Source organism: Alligator mississippiensis, chromosome 4, assembly GCF_030867095.1.
Source record: "Alligator mississippiensis isolate rAllMis1 chromosome 4, rAllMis1, whole genome shotgun sequence".
NCBI lineage: Eukaryota > Metazoa > Chordata > Crocodylia > Alligatoridae > Alligator > Alligator mississippiensis.
The window spans coordinates 64,129,330-64,141,387 of record NC_081827.1 but is presented as its reverse complement, the minus strand read 5'-3'; the positions used below and the strand labels follow the sequence as shown (position 1 = coordinate 64,141,387).

Here is a 12,058-nt window from a genome sequence, read left to right as displayed (position 1 = left end):
ATTTCATAAAGTAACTAGCTTCTATTCTCAAGGTTCCAGTTACAATCATATTAACTACCATGGGTATTGCATCTGTGTGCACCAGCATCCTTCATGGGGACAGACTGCAAACCATAAAGAACATTATCTTTGCTTCTATTCCCATTGCACTCTCCTGCTTTATCCTCACACACAACTATTTCAGATTGGGGACTCCCTATACCTACAAACAATGGCACTGCCATGGGAACATGTATGACACCCTCAATATGCCAATAAACTTATGACAGACCTTGAAGTGTGCTTCCTCTGCAGTTTCTCTCTCATCCCCCTGGTATACCTAAAATACATTGTTGACATCTTCAGAGTAGAGTAATGTGTTCTGTAAAACCACATCCTGTTCTGTAGTTTGTCTGTGTTGTATGACATTGTTTTACCTGCTTGTGGCTTTAGACTGTAAGTACCAGAGATGCATACCTTTTTTGTAGACACTTCTACTTAGGCATTGCACCCTGGATGGGCGATCCAAACACCTAGGATTGTCATGCAGTCAAAGGAGATAGTTAAGTGTCTTGCAGGGTGACTGAGGGAGCAAATAGTAAATATAAACATCTAGGCACCAGGGTGTGCCTGAATTCCTGCTCTTTCTCAGAGTTTAAGAAAACTGACTGTGGCAGAGCACAGGGTGTCTCTGCCACTTTAAGGGCCTGGAGTTGGCAGCCTCCAGGTGCCTGATTAGGGCAGCCATTTTGAGGCTTAGGCTGCTTATATAAACAAGGCAGTTTGGCTGCAGGAGGTCAGGCAGCAACATCACCTGGCTGAAGGGCTGCTGTGAATGACCTGGAGGTAAGGGGGAGCTGCAAGGGGTTGGCAGGAGGTTCCTGGTCCTGGGCATGACCTGAAACTGCACCCTGCCGGGAGTGGGTGGTCTGGTGGGGCTCTCAGTGGCGCGGGAGCCCCCAGGAAATGCCAGGCCAGTTATCACCCTGGTGAAAGGTGGGTCGGGGTGCCTTAACCCCTAGCTCCCACCACCACCGGGTGGGTTACCCATGTGTTTTTGGGGGGCCCAGATGGGCCAGTGTTGTGAGGGGCCCAGAGAGGGCGGACCCCGAGAGTGGGAGCGATATGGGCGTGGTGCTGCGGTTGCCCCCGGGGGGATGGGGAGTAGTGGCACGGTGAGGCCCAGTGACAGAGTGAGCGGCTAGAGAGACCCAGCCCGAAGGGGAGAGTACCCTCGACTGGCCCAAGCTGGGGCCAGGACTACGGTAGTCAAAAGGGCCGGGGGCCCACCGCGAGGGACGCCCAAGAGCCGGGGGACTGGGGTCCCAACTGGCCTGGAGGTAGGCCAGGGCCAGGTAGCCGAAGGTCCCGGGGGGACCACACCCGAGAGGGGAACATGGCTTCGGGGGGGCTAGGTAGCCCGGATGAAGGCGGAGTGGCCGCCTGATAGGAAGGATCAGAGAGGGGTCCTGTTAGGATGATTCTGGGGCCCAGTGTGGGGCCAGTGACTAGGAGAACAGCGAGATGCCATCTGCGAGGCTTGGGCTGCGGTATTAGGGGAGGTCGGAGCCGCAGAGTGCCCCTGGCATCGGGGCACTACAATGGGCAGCCTCCCGCTTAATTGACATCGATATATGAATCCATTATCATCAAAGGTGTGGCGGGCGAGATAAGCGCGCGGTTGCCCAGAGACAAGTGGGCGGGCCACGAAGAGCTCGGCCCTGAGTAGGCCTCCTGTCACGGTGACAGGTGGGTGGGCCACAGAGTTCGGCCCCCAGGAGGCCCCCTTGTCACACTGACTCTTGGCACCAAGGCAGGTGCTTTTATCCAAAGCATTCAAAGGGGTGGAGCAACCTGAAAAGAATCCCTAACTCATAATGAGCTCAGTACAAATTGTAGCATCTGATATAACTTTGACTCTTGACCATAGCTGACAACAGGACTTTTAGCAAATAACCTAATTAGAGCACTTGCCCAGGAAATAGGAGATTGAGATTCCACACTTCAGTCTAAGATGACTAAAACCTATATTTCCCACTTCCCAGAAGGAGTACCCTAACCATTGGACAATGGATAAGGTGGGTGATGACATTTCTATGCCTGTTGGCCAAACTGGGCTAGTGGAAGGCAAGAAGGCCAGAAGACCAGCAGGCAAGGGGGAGCATGAATCCGTAGCTCAGTAATTTGCACATTGTTTTGAGAGGGGGTGGGATCCTGGCTTATGGTTCCTGATGTCAGGAATGGCACTGCCATGGCCACATGAATGTGTTACCATCATGAATGTGAATTAGCCATCACTGTTTAAAAACCAGAAATTAAAAACCATGGGAGCAAGGAGCAGAACCCAGGTCTGTCCCCAGAATCCTCTGCAGACAATTGAGGCATATACTTATGGCTATGATATGACAATACCTAACTAATTTTTAGCGTATATATATTTGTGTGTGTGTGTGTGTGTGTGTGTGTGTGTGTGTGTGTGTGAATATTTTTCCAGGTGCAATAACTTTCTCTTCCACTTTCCAATGACAGTGATATTACTCCACAAACACAATATCTTCTGTGATATAAGTGTGTATAAAAGCTCCAGGGAGCTGATGCAACTTGAGTCAATGACATGTACACTACAACACTTACTCAATTGACCAAAATGTGGTTCCTTCAGTCCCATTGTGGTACGTTGAGTCAATAATGTCTGTTTTAAGAATCTCCTTACTATATACATGGTAGACCACAGCACCTCTGAACAATGGTTATTGTTAATTAGATCCATCATTGCTATTTTAAAAAGTCATTAAATAAAGTTTTTTGTGATAGATGTCAAATTATCCATTGATCCCATTATGTTTTGGTCCTTTATAGATGCCCCATCTACTGTAATGGTTGAAAAGCACTGAACGTGACATAGTTAATAGTACTGTTTTGTGAAGTTACTATAAAAAACTAGGTATAGTTTGAGGTGGGGACCTAGTAACTGGGGCTGTGCAAAATTTCGCCACTAGTTTTGTTTTGATGCTGTTTCAACTTGTTTCAAGGTCGAAACAGCAAAATCAAAATGGAACAGATATAGTCAAAACAGCCTCAAAACAAAATGAGGCAAGTCGAAACGTTTCACTGTTTCGACGCTGTTTTGACATTTCGCCCATAGGCTATAATAGGGAAGGACAAAACAGCTTAAAACTTTCTTATTTCTAGCCTGATTTGGATGAAACTTGCAGGAATAGTAGCCCCTTCTGAGGGTATGAAGCCTGATAAGTTTCTAGGAGATAGGCATAGGAGTTTGGAGGAAACTGCACCCCAAATTCTTGAAAGCAAAACTCATGTCACGTGTATGTATTCAAGCCACTGCAGGGTCAAAACTTCAGGCTTGCTAACCCCTTCTGAGGCAACAAAGCCTGCCATGTTTCAAGGAGATAGGTGTAGGGGTTTGGGGGAAACCGCACCTCAAGCTGTGGACAAGCAAAACTCATGACATGGGTGACACTGTGTGTGTTAAGGTTCAGCAGGGTGAAAGCTGCAGGCCTGCTAGTCCCTGCTGAGGCCACGAAGCCTGCCAGCTTTCAAGGAGATAGATGCAGGGGCTTCTGGGTTCTGGGGCCCTGCACCTCTAGATGCTGACAGGCAAAACTTGTGTCATGGGTGCTTGTGGGACTGACTGTGTCTGTCTTGGGGCACGGGGGGTGGGGAAGCTACTGCAGGCCTGGCTGCTAGGCCCTGCTACAGCCACAAAGCCTGCCAGCTGTTAAGGAGATAGATTATATCGCCTTAACATTATATCCTATGGGTGAAACGTCAAAACAGTTTCACCGTTTTGACCCTGCTTCGACGGAACAAAATGGAACAGCTGTTTTGAATTGAAACAAAATTCAAAACGAAATGCTGTTCCATTGAAACACTGGTTGAAATGGAATTCTGCCGTTTCGCGCAGCCCTACTAGTAACCAACTAAGATTTCTTGTGTATACCCAATGCAGTTACCCTGACTGATTAGCTATTTCCATATAACTAATGCATTTGGCCTTTTTTAAAGTTGCTTATTCACTGGCTATAACAAACTGTATGCTAGAAGTTATCTTCAATAACATCTTAAAGTTTTTGATTAAAAATAGACAATGCTTTGTTAAAGTCTTCACAGTAACGAAATGAAATGAAATCTTCATAATTTTATAAGGAGGAAGCAAGTTTTACCACCTGAAACTCTGCTCCTGCCTTTTTTCGAGGTAACTTGTATCATCACAGAGCCCAGAGATACCTCACCACATAAGAAATTCCTGCCTAGAAGAGCATTCCATCCTTTTACTCTTTTGTGGAATATGAAACATCATAACCAGAAGGAAATATGACTACATCCTGCTTGCCACCAAACAACTTTGAGGTAAACAGACTATTCCAACGTTTCTCTGAGCCTAATCTGCATAAAAAGCACTGTCCTAACAGGAGATTTTACTACTCCTTCAAGTCTCCTATTAAATATGAACTTCCATTTCTATCTAGAACTTTCACAATCTTTTCTCCTATGCCTGAAGAAGGGTGCTTGTGCCCAAAAGCTTGCAATTAAAGGTATTTTTTTTGCAAAAAATCAAGTTGGTCTAATAAGTTAGACCCCAACTCTATGCAGTGCCCAGTGACTAGGGAGATGATGATCCAACTGCTCATGGATCCTGTTACTCATTAGCCAGAGCAAGCAGGGAGCAAACACCAGCACACATTGCTCACAACACCTTTATTCAAAATGGAGACAGCTTTGGGCAAAGGTCCCAAAAACCCAAGAAACTGGGGACCTGCCCCAAGAAATAGTTCTTTCCACATTTATACACCTTGGTTTATGCTCATTAACATCTGTTCCACCTCTGTCCCTCCTTCTGCTCCACCTATATCTGCTCCCATCTTAAGCTCTGCCTCTGTTTACTGTTTGTTTCATTGATATGGGATTACCTATGCATTTCACTTATTTACATGGTTTTTTACTATGAGCGCATGTCTAAGACCTTCATCCCGCTTCTTCAGTCACGGGGCAGAGTTTGACCAAAACTTGGAAGCTTCTGGAGGCTTCTTCACCATTACCATTCACCTTTTCACATAGGTTTCTTGTGGATTCTTTTACCAGTTACGTGTTGTCTTTCACATTCCAGTCTGTTTTTCAGTTCTAGGTTGTACCATCTTTACATTCTTCAGACCTGTGTATCTTATCTTGTTGCTTACTGTAGCTGGTTCACAGCACACAGACTTACACAGACTCGCTTGCTGCTTTTTCAGAAAATGGCTGACACAATTAAGATGGCTACTTAGCATAAGCACTCATAAACAAAATCTACATTACCTTCTAACAATACATATTTTACAACACTACTATATGGTTAAAAACTACTTGCCTAAACATCTTACAATGTTACTTTTAATATATCATTCCGCCTTGTGGTCAGCAGCTTTTGCTGGGCCACAGATTAAAGCCTTTATTCAGCTGCAAATCCAGCGTTCCCCAAGATCCAAATACAGTCACCCTAACAAAAAGATATTACTTCTACCACAAGTTTTGATTCCTTTCACAGTAACTAAGAGATTCAAGAGGAGTCAAAGTAATGGCTAATACTGGCTTTTGTGTCAGAATATGAAAGGATCATAATTTGTGTGTTGTTTTTCTATAAATGCCTTAGATTTTTGTGGGGTAAAGATGATTGTTCAAGGTTGTGACTGTAACTATTTTGCTGTCAGTTTTGGTGCCCATAAACATGAATGTTTAGTTTTAATGTATGTCTGTATATTTCATCCTAAACAGAAGGAAGTTCTAACTGACTGTGCCAATTATGACACCAGTGATATCTGTGACTGTTTTTTCAGAGACAGAGATAGTATTCTAATCACTCTCTCTACTTGATAAACTGCTCTGTGCATGTTCCTTCGCAGCATCTGATGAAGTAAGGTTGAACACCATGAAAGATTATACATCTCTGATTTTAGTCAGTCTGTAAGCTACATCTCTACCCTGCCTTCTGTCTTTATTTCTTCAGCTGGTTTACATATAGATTAATAGTAATAAAGGATTTGAGATAAAAAAGTAAGGTTATATTAGTACAGAGGTAGTTACTGTTCCTAATAAACTTATGGCTTTTCATCTAGAGTTTTGCAGGAATTTAAGTCCTATATTATTGAGCAGATAAAGTATATGTTGTAGTAAATGGTTAAGGTTGTAGTCCCTATTTTATATTCCTCTTTTCCCCTAGGAGTTTGTGACTCAACAAACCATTTTATGAGCAAAAACTTTGTAGCATACAAGGTCTCACTGATTAAATACATTTTTCTTAAATTTTCAAAACACTATATTTTTTAAAGGCTAAAAAAACTATACCTAGTGGATGTTATTTCTTTTTAAGCCTTTAGCTATGTAGCCAAAATTGATAAATTCTGAAGAGCCAAATTCCATAACTATAGAGATTATGAGGTAGCTGAAACTTTTAATTCAGGTGATTACGTGATCTACTGCCTGGTCTATAGAACATGTAAACTTTGTGAGCCCAAACATGAATAATTCTGTGAACATGATGGAGATACTTGTAGACATAATATATTCTGAAATAAAATAATTGGGGGAAAATTATACTTTAACTTGCTTAAGTGTTGCTTTAGAGTTTACGGTCCATAGGTGGAAATGGACAGACCATTCCAAGGTTCTGAGTTTTGTTAGAACTGTCATGGGAGTCCTTAATCAAGAGCATATTTTACAGTCTCTAAATTTTATAAACCCTATAATAGTAAGCATAAAGATTACAAACTTTATAGGATGAATTTACAAGTCTTGTAAATGAGGGGCTCTATCTGTGGATTTTATAAGGTTCAATGGAACACCTGCAAACTTTGGACAGCCATAACTACAGACTTTAGGCCTCACTCTGAACAGTCTGCTATACTTCACTGATGTCAGATGGAACCAAAGAAAATGAGAGGTTAAAAAAAAAAAAAAGGAAAGGGTCCCCTTTTTCTCTGTTCACCTTCCACTATACTGCAGATATAGTCTTGTTTCACAGCAATTATTTATGGAAAGACTCTGTTCATTATTTGTAAGAAAGTGTTTGCAAATTTTGTCTGCAGTGCTGCAAAAATGAGTTCTTTGAACAAAAATATTTCATTTACAGATTTAATTCTGCAGAATGTGTAAATTATTGACTTTTTTTAAAGATATTCACTTTAGATAGTAGATGTCTCTGTCACATGTACCTGCATAATTTCTATATATTCCAAACAGGATTAATTGGCTCTCAGTTCACAGATACTGTGGGTTATGCCAATAGGCTTTGGAATCATTTTCAGCCACAGCTTTTTATCTTATTGAATTAGGAGATACCTTGAAAAATACCGAGAAATTTTGTATTACTTAGACCATGTACTTTGACTTAAATCAAGGCTACCCCACTGGCAGCTCATGGGGCCTTTGTACATGCCACGTTTTTTGCCCTTTTTTGCACTGTAATGGCATGACTGTTTGCATGAGCAGGTTTTCTGGATGCTTTAAAAGTCTTTCTGGTGCATTAAAGTAAAAGTCCTTGGATGTAGCTTAGTTTTCCTCGCCACAAATTAAAGTGTCACATACATGGATTTGTTGCGTGCAAACACAAAGGCACTCAGTCATGTAATTAGCCTCTTTGTCCAGTAGATGGTGCTGTGACTATTTGTAGTTCACCTCTTCAAATTGCTTCCATTTTTTAATTGCTACCAATTTTTTTTTTCTTGTGCAGTTTGCTTCCACAGCTGCGTGGGGATTGCAGGGGGTCCCCAGGCTGGGGGAGTGGGCAGCTCTGGACTGTCCTGCTCTCCTGAGGCACCAGCCAGGGACCAGGCCTAATTCATTTGAAAACCTAGTGCATGCAAACACTGATGTGATGCTCCAAAGTGAACAAGTTTATAAACCTATTTAATTTAATAAGGATTAAACCCCATGGTGTATACAGGTGCCCATGGGCTGCACATAGCCCATAGATCACATGTGGTTTGTGAGCACTTAACATGTGGCCTGTGGACCTCATATGCCACCTCTCCTATTGCTGCATAGCCAGGAAGAGCCTAGGGGTCTCTGCATTGCCTTCATTGCAGGGGTGGGGTTTTTTATACCTCTAGTGGGGCTTGGGGGATGGCATTCTGCTGGTGGGGAGCAGGGGACTGTGTGTGTGTGTGTGTGTGTGTGTGTGTGTGTGTGGGAGGTCACCCCCACCATGTCTTGTCTTTGCATTGTGCTGCCTATGGCTCCCACTCATCAGTGGTGAAAGATTCTGGTTACTTCAAAACATTTTCCTTTGAAATACGACTGAATTCTCTAAGCTGCTGCTGACTTTGACTGAAGTTATTCTATGATTCCAGTAATTAGGGATAGGCTCAGAATAAAAACTCATGTCCATGCAAAGTTTAAATAAACTGCTACAAAGTATAAATATTTATAAAAATTGTAAGTAGATGTACAGTCAGACTTCTTCTCTTTTCATTAGAAAAATATTTTATAAAAGATTAAAAAGACACTTCATAAATATGGGACATAATTTATAGATGACACTGACATTTATAGAAAAATTTGGGAGTAAGTGTCACTAACAGACACCTTTTAAGACTAATAAAAGAATGATAATATTTTCTTGCCTTTCCTCTTAGCACCTTCAGAAAATAAGGCTTATCAGTATAGAAACAAAATATATACACACATACTACTCACTATGATACCAACCATAATTTCTTTGAAAAAATCCCAACTGCTTCAAAACTAATAGAGTAAAAGAAAACTCCATTTCTTTCTTTCTTTTTGCATGTCCAAACTGTCCATGCATAGACAATAGCTCCGTGCTTTTTACCATAGCTGATATTATGATAGCTGAAGTGTTTGCATGATTAGGACTGCATGCTGGGATAAATGAGTCATATAGAGGAACATGTCTTGATGATGAATCACCCATTTCTTTCAAAAATATAAAATGTGAGCAGAGCTAACACACACATGAACACGAGACCAGTTTCAGGAATCAAATGTATGGGGCATCCTTATGCTTCCAGAAGAAAATAAACAAAAAATATCAGTAAACTGATCCATCTGCAAAAAACCAAGTCCTGGAGTCTTTATTCATGTAAAAGTCACTCACTGGTGACAGGAGCTTTGTTTTTGCAAAGGCTACAGGACTGGGTAGGATAAGAGTGTGAGCTCTGAAGAAGCCTGACAAAGCATTCCCTTAATTTGTACTGTGGATCAGAAAAATACTAAATAAATATCACACTTTACTTGGCAAAATGTTTTATAGCTTATATGGTATAGATTAGAAAAAAGTTGTGGTTATAATGAACATCCAAATTGAAATGATATATTGAATGATATTAAAATCAGAAAAAAATCCTGTTTCAAACAGCACAGATTAAAGAGGCTCTATTTTTACTCAAAGCCTATGTTAAGATTTTCTATGGCTGAGGACAGACATTGCACATAAACTAGTTGAAGAGATCAGAAACTGGTTTACAGCTGTAACAGAATACATGTCCATAAACACAGACCCCTTGCTGTTTTAAGATAAACCAGACTCCCTCAGCATCCTGGCATGCTCTCTGGGCTGGACAGGACTCTCTGCTCCATAGCAAAGCTGGCTCCTCCCCTCTGCTCCCTGGCTGGAGCTCAGCACAGACTGCTGGCATCCCTGCTCCCCTCCTCTCTGTCCCCTCTGCCTTACAGACACCTCTCAGCATTAACTAGCAGACCACATGCTGGCTATGGTCCATGCTGTGGTAGATGGGACAAAGGGAGAATCAACAAGTAGCTGGTAATGTCCCTCTGTTTTCTTAAATAGATGATAAACACTGAGTTAGGGGTGATAAACACTGTTATCAATTCTCTGATGGGCTGGTCAGAAGGGGGGAACCCCTCCCTAATCAAAGCATCCTGCTGGGATTTGACCATGGCCCCCTCAGCTCAGCACTATACAAGGGAAGAGAGAGCTGCTTTACCACTCCCCGGCTTCTAGCCTGAGCCACTGCAGGCATGTGCCTGCATTTCTGTGATGTCTTTACAGTTACAAAGTGATTTAGCCTAGCCAGGTTAGACTAACCTGCAAAGACTGAATCAATTCTGGCTCAGGCTTTTTGAATGTCTGTCCCTAGCCTATGAGTTTAGTGCACAAGTGAGAATCTCACTCATCCCTCTTTTTTCTTTGATATTGATTTTTAATACCAAGAGGCTTTCTGTGAGCCTGTCAGTGCATTTCTGGAAATAATTATTAAGATCTTTTGGTTAATGAATACTAACAAATCAACCAAAATGGGATCATGTTGTTATTAAAAAAACCCCCTAAAAGCCTATTTGTAGACCCATTTGCTTTTTAATATATTGTTTCTCCTTATTGGTGACGTTTTAAAAATTCTTCATTCACAGTTGAAAGCTTGGGCCTATTTTGTTGTTGCTGGCTGGAGATCTATCTATATACATTTCCACTGATTTGTGTTTTCTAATGTAATGTGCCCTTTGATTTGAACACTAAGACTATTTGACATGATTTTCCCTTTTTATCTTTTATGAACTCTTGAGAATGAAGGTGATTTCTGTATTATATTGTATGAATAGTGTATGTGCCTCAGTTTACATGCTTAATATTTTTCTGGCTGACTGCCTGGAGCTAAATCAAAGGTGGCTATTAGGGGACAGGCGGCATGAAATAAATTAATGACAGAAATTAGGTCATTACTCCAGGAAGAATACCAGGGTTCTTGCCTATCTATTGCCAGAAGGGTGACAGGTCTATTTTTCTGAGGCCACATGCTTTAATTTAGAAGAACCCAAAGCAAATAAATCCTCCAGATTAGAGGAAAACATGAGAAATCTGAAAGGCACAAATATACATAGCAGTAGAATTAAGACTAGGGGGCTGTGCTGGATAAGGCTGAATCACATAGGTTTGCCTAAATTTTGAGGGAGGTAATGAGCTGCAGGCATGGCCTTGGCATGTGTGCCTTGGGTTGGGTTACCCCTTTCTCCCTGTCTGCTTATGTATCTGCAGGTGAATGAAAGGAGCTTTTCTGACTCCTTTCAGTCTACACTATTCACAAGTACATGAAAAGGAGTTGCCTACAAGCTTAGGCAATTGTGTTTGGACCAGCTGTGTAAATATGGTTTGAAACAAGGTGTACTGTCACTTTGGGATGGTGCCTCTCTCCAGGCAGCAGATTTTTTCACCAGAGGGATGCACTCATGAGGCACTGCATGGTAGTATATAAGGTGCCACTGCCCCTGTCATGTAAGCAGGACAGCAGGACTTAAGGGCTAGGGACAGAAGTTGCACATAAACGGGTTTAAGTGATCAGAAACTGGTTTAAATTTGTAACAGAACAGAAGCTCAATGCATATAAACAAGTTTCAAAATGGCTGAAACTGGTTCAAGGTAAACCTGGTTGAATGTAGTATCAGACTTCACTGATTTGGGTCAAACAGGTTTATGAAACCACTGTTGTAGACCCCTTCCTGATTCAAATTAATTCAGTCCCCCAGCATCTCAGCATGCTTTCCAGCTCTGAGCTGTGCCCCCTGCTCCACAGAGCAGGGCTGGCCATGTAGCAAAACCCCCAGTTTAAAAAACAAAACAAAACAAAACAAAACACAAAGCAAGACGATCCCCGAGCGAGGCAAAAGAGGGAAAGGGGCCAGGAGGCTTCCCTGGCTGACCAGAGAAATCCAGAGCAGCCTAAGGGACAAAAGGGGAGCACATAACAAGTGGAAACAGGGAGAGATCACCAAAGATGAATATACCTCCTCTGCTCGTGCTTGTAGGGAGGCAGTTAGACGGGCCAAAGCTACCATGGAGCTGAGGATGGCAACCCAAGTAAAAGACAACAAGAAATTGTTTTTTAGATATATAGGGAGTAAAAGGAAGGCCCAGGGAGGAATAGGACCCCTGCTAAATGGGCAGAAACAATTGGTGACAGACAGGGGGGACAAGGCTGAACTCATCAATGAGTTCTTTGCCTCGGTGTTCCTAAGTGAGGGGCACGACAAGTCTCTCACTGGGGCAGCAGCAAGGCGCCAGACTTCCATGCGTAGACCCTGAAATGGTGCAGAGTCATTTGGAAGAACT

General features: G+C 42.3%; 1 long non-coding RNA gene across 1 annotated transcript; it reads left to right on the top strand.

Moving 5' to 3' along the window:
* The first annotated feature begins 701 nt into the window (after positions 1-701).
* LOC132249822 (uncharacterized) lies at positions 702-7,416 on the top strand. The gene is made up of 4 exons (XR_009461328.1): positions 702-825; positions 2,025-2,057; positions 4,196-4,350; positions 5,752-7,416. It is a non-coding gene; the product is annotated as an uncharacterized LOC132249822 (long non-coding RNA).
* The last annotated feature ends 4,642 nt before the right edge of the window (positions 7,417-12,058 follow it).